This window comes from Cyclopterus lumpus, chromosome 1, assembly GCF_009769545.1.
Source record: "Cyclopterus lumpus isolate fCycLum1 chromosome 1, fCycLum1.pri, whole genome shotgun sequence".
Lineage (NCBI taxonomy): Eukaryota > Metazoa > Chordata > Actinopteri > Perciformes > Cyclopteridae > Cyclopterus > Cyclopterus lumpus.
This window is the reverse complement of record NC_046966.1, coordinates 25941976-25946620: the sequence shown is the minus strand read 5'-3', so window position 1 is coordinate 25946620 and position 4645 is coordinate 25941976.

Below are 4645 nucleotides of genomic sequence, written 5' to 3'. Positions count from 1 at the left end.
AAATATATATATTTATGTCTATTTTATTTAATAATATATTTATAAATGAATCCTCCGTACATAATCAGAAGCCGTTGCTCCACGAAAAGGCTGAGCATCAACAAATTCACTCAAACTCAACAGAAACAAAATAAAAGTCATGAAAATATCTCCATTGGTCCTTCAAACGACCGCCATTGGTCCAAAAGAACCAATGAGAGCTGCTGACCAGCGAGACTTCAATTAATACCACAAAATGACAAAACCCAACAACTACCGCCCTCGTTGTCTTTGTTGTCCTCGTTGTCTTTGTTGTCCTCGTTGTCTTCGTTGTCTTTGTTGTCCTCGTTGTTTTCGTTGTCTTTGTTGTCCTCGTTGTTTTCGTTGTCTTTGTTGTCCTCGTTGTCTTCGTTGTCCTTGTTGTCTTTGTTGTCCTCGTTGTCTTCGTTGTCTTTGTTGTCCTCGTTGTTTTCGTTGTCTTTGTTGTCCTCGTTGTCTTCGTTGTCCTTGTTGTCTTTGTTGTCCTCGTTGTTTTCGTTGTCTTTGTTGTCTTTGTTGTCTTTGTTGTCCTCGTTGTCTTTGTTGTCTTTGTTGTCCTCGTTGTTTTCGTTGTCTTTGTTGTCTTTGTTGTCCTCGTTGTCTTTGTTGTCTTCGTTGTCTTTGTTGTCCTCGTTGTTTTCGTTGTCTTTGTTGTCCTTGTTGTCTTCGTTGTCTTTGTTGTCCTCGTTGTCTTTGTTGTCCTCGTTGTCTTCGTTGTCTTTGTTGTCCTCGTTGTCTTTGTTGTCTTTGTTGTCCTCGTTGTTTTCGTTGTCTTTGTTGTCTTTGTTGTCTTTGTTGTCTTTGTTGTCCTCGTTGTCTTTGTTGTCTTTGTTGTCCTCGTTGTTTTCGTTGTCTTTGTTGTCTTTGTTGTCTTTGTTGTCCTCGTTGTCTTTGTTATCTTTGTTGTCCTTGTTGTCTTCGTTGTCTTTGTTGTCTTCGTTGTCTTTGTTGTCTTTGTTGTCCTCGTTGTCTTTGTTGTCCTCGTTGTTTTCGCTGTCTTTGTTGTCCTCGTTGTCTTTCTTGTCTTTCTTGTCTTCGTTGTCTTTGTTGTCCTCGTTGTTTTCGTTGTCTTTGTTGTCTTTGTTATCTTTGTTGTCTTTGTTGTCTTTGTTATCTTTGTTGTCTTTGTTGTCCTCGTTGTCTTTGTTGTCTTTGTTGTCTTTGTTGTCTTTGTTGTCTTCGTTGTCCTCGTTGTCTTCGTTGTTTTAAAATATTAAAACGGCAAAACAAAACAAAGAAATATATCAGATCTTAGCAATAAATGTTCCTGTGGATTCTTGTTTTTTGTGCTTATTCATAATATTTCTGTCAGTCTTGTTTATTGTTTACTGTCTCTTGTTTACTGTCTCTTGTTTACTGTCCCCTGTGCTGCTGTACTTCCTGTATGTTTAACTAATAAAGTTTGATCTAAATCACAATTGTGCAGCTTCTAGTGAACAAAACATGGAGAGAAACATTTTAAAGGCAACATTCACGTCGTGTTTTGTATTTGACACGTTGACAGCTGTGGGACCTTCTAGCTTCAGCGTGGTTGCTCCCTCCTCCTCCATCGCTCCCTCCTCCTCCATCGCTCCCCTCCTCCTCCATCGCTCCCTCCTCCTCCATCGCTCCCCTCCTCCTCCATCGCTCCCCGGGGCTCCATCGCTCCCCTCCTCCTCCATCGCTCCCCGGGGCTCCATCGCTCCCCTCCTCCTCCATCGCTCCCCTCCTCCTCCATCGCTCCCCGGGGCTCCTCCTCCCTCTCGTTCCTGGCAGCGACGGGTTAACCGGCTGAAGGCTGTTTTCATTGTGGTCTGCGTTTCTCTCGGGAGTCGCGGTTAGACTGGGAGGGAGGACGTGGGAGGAGGGTGTTGAGAGTGAGCAGAGGTCCTGCAGGAAGCCAGAGAACAAGGAGACCGTGGAGCCTCGTTCAAGGTTCTTCCACCTCTTCAAAACAAACCTCTCGGTCGCTTCAGAACTATGGTTTAGTTCCCATGATGCATTGCGTGTCGAAGGCTGCATGTGGACTTGCTGAGCATGGGGGTCCCGTGTAGCTCCTCATCCCACCTCGTAACTTGAAACTAGTCGTCGGGCTCCAGAGAACCACACGGAGAACCTTTGTCTCAGGTCTCAGGTTAGCTAACAAAGTAGAACACTAGCAGTCACGCGTGGAGGAACCGGCCTTTGTGCACCACAATAAACAAGTAGTGTGAAGAGATGATTACAAATAAACATGAACATATATGTTAAAGATAAGACATGTGATGTTCTTCCTGTAGAGAACATGTGATGTTCTTCCTTTAGAGAACATGTGATGTTCTTCCTTTAGAGAACATGTGATGTTCTTCCTGTAGAGAACATGTGATGTTCTTCCTTTAGAGAACATGTGATGTTCTTCCTTTAGAAAACATGTGATGTTCTTCCTGTAGAGAACATGTGATGTTCTTCCTGTAGAGAACATGTGATGTTCTTCCTTTAGAGAACATGTGATGTTCTTCCTTTAGAAAACATGTGATGTTCTTCCTGTAGAGAACATGTGATGTTCTTCCTTTAGAGAACATGTGATGTTCTTCCTGTAGAGAACATGTGATGTTCTTCCTGTAGAGAACATGTTCTTCCTGTAGAGAACATGTGATGTTTTTCCTGTAGAGAACATGTGATGTTCTTCCTTTAGAGAACATGTGATGTTCTTCCTTTAGAAAACATGTGATGTTCTTCCTGTAGAGAACATGTGATGTTCTTCCTGTAGAGAACATGTGATGTTCTTCCTGTAGAGAACATGTTCTTCCTGTAGAGAACATGTGATGTTCTTCCTGTAGAGAACATGTGATGTTCTTCCTTTAGAGAACATGTGATGTTCTTCCTGTAGAGAACATGTGATGTTCTTCCTGTAGAGAACATGTTCTTCCTGTAGAGAACATGTGATGTTCTTGCTGTAGAGGAGAACATGTGATGTGACTGGGGGGGGGGGGGGGGGGGGGCAATGAGGCTTTTAACGGGCCAGGGTGGGTTTTCGGCCTGGAGCAAAAGAAAAACACACACACATCAAACACACACCAAGTCGTAGTGAATCTCACACAGATGAGTCATGAAGTTGTGTTTGACGGTTTTATACTGTTTACATTGAGGGGGAACCAGAGAACCAAAAGGAGGAGGTGGAGAACCTCTTTAACCTAACCCACTGTGAGTGGGTAGGGTTAAAGAGGGTTTGAACCTGTACACAACAGTTTCACATTGAAATGCTCATTGCACATCAGGAAGGTCCAAAAGTCAGCAAGTAAATAATAAGAAAAAATAAGAAAAACTGATGTTTTTAAAGTGCTGGTATCCAGTCGGTACTCGGTATCAGAACATCTCTAACCAGCACGCTAACATTTAACACGCCAACATTTAGCATGCTAACATTCAGCATGCTAACATTTAATATATATATAAAATATACATATATATATATATGTATATATACTGTATATATACATAACTCTATATAAAGAGAGATCTTCTGGTTCAATAAGCGTGTTTCTCTTCATATTTAAATATTCCTCCTGAAAAGCTCACGTGAAGATGGCTGTCGAGAATAATTCACGTTGGTCTTTGTTGAAAAGAGCCTCCAGTCAAGTGGAATTATGAATGACGGACACACAGCGGAGTCCCGCCTCCCACCGCGCGTCTCTTCTTCCTGTCGAGCTCCACAGACCAATCCGGTGAAGACGTCCGGAGGCCAAGCGGAGACAGAAGCAACCAGATGGATCACAGATATTAATAAAGAAAAAACACAAAGTACATCTGAGCTGGTTGAACACAAACGTCTTCGTAACGGTGAAGAAAAGAAAATAACTGCATCCCCTGTATTATGGTCTGTTTGACTCTAAATGATAATAATAATGTACTAAATGAACATCACGCTGTATTGAAGAAGACTTGAAACTAGAGATTGAGACCAAAAACTAATGTTTACAATGTTTACTGAGGGAATACATCAAGAGAAGTAGAGTCATTTATATAGACTTCTATACAACCAGAGGAGTCGCCCCCTGGTGGTCAGGAGAGAGAATGCAGCTTTAACACATGAAGCATAGACTTCTATACAACCAGAGCAGTCACCCCCTGGTGGTCAGGAGAGAGAATGCAGCTTTAACACATGAAGCATAGACTTCTATACAACCAGAGAAGTCACCCCCTGGTGGTCAGGAGAGAGAATGCAGCTTTAACACATGAAGCATAGACTTCTATACAACCAGAGAAGTCGCCCCCTGGTGGTCAGGAGAGAGAATGCAGCTTTAACAGATGAAGCATAGACTTCTATACAACCAGAGGAGTCGCCCCTGGTGGTCAGTAGAGAGAATGCAGCTTTAACACATGAAGCATAGACTTCTATACAACCAGAGGAGTCGCCACCTGGTGGTCAGGAGACAGAATGCAGCTTTAACACATGAAGCATAGACTTCTATACAACCAGAGGAGTCGCCTCCTGGTGGTCAGGAGAGAGAATGCAGCTTTAACACATGAAGCATAGACTTCTATACAACCAGAGGAGTCGCCTCCTGGTGGTCAGGAGAGAGAATGCAGCTTTAACACATGAAGCGTAGACTTCTATACAACCAGAGGAGTCGCCCCCCTGGTGGTCAGGAGAGAGAATAATAATAAT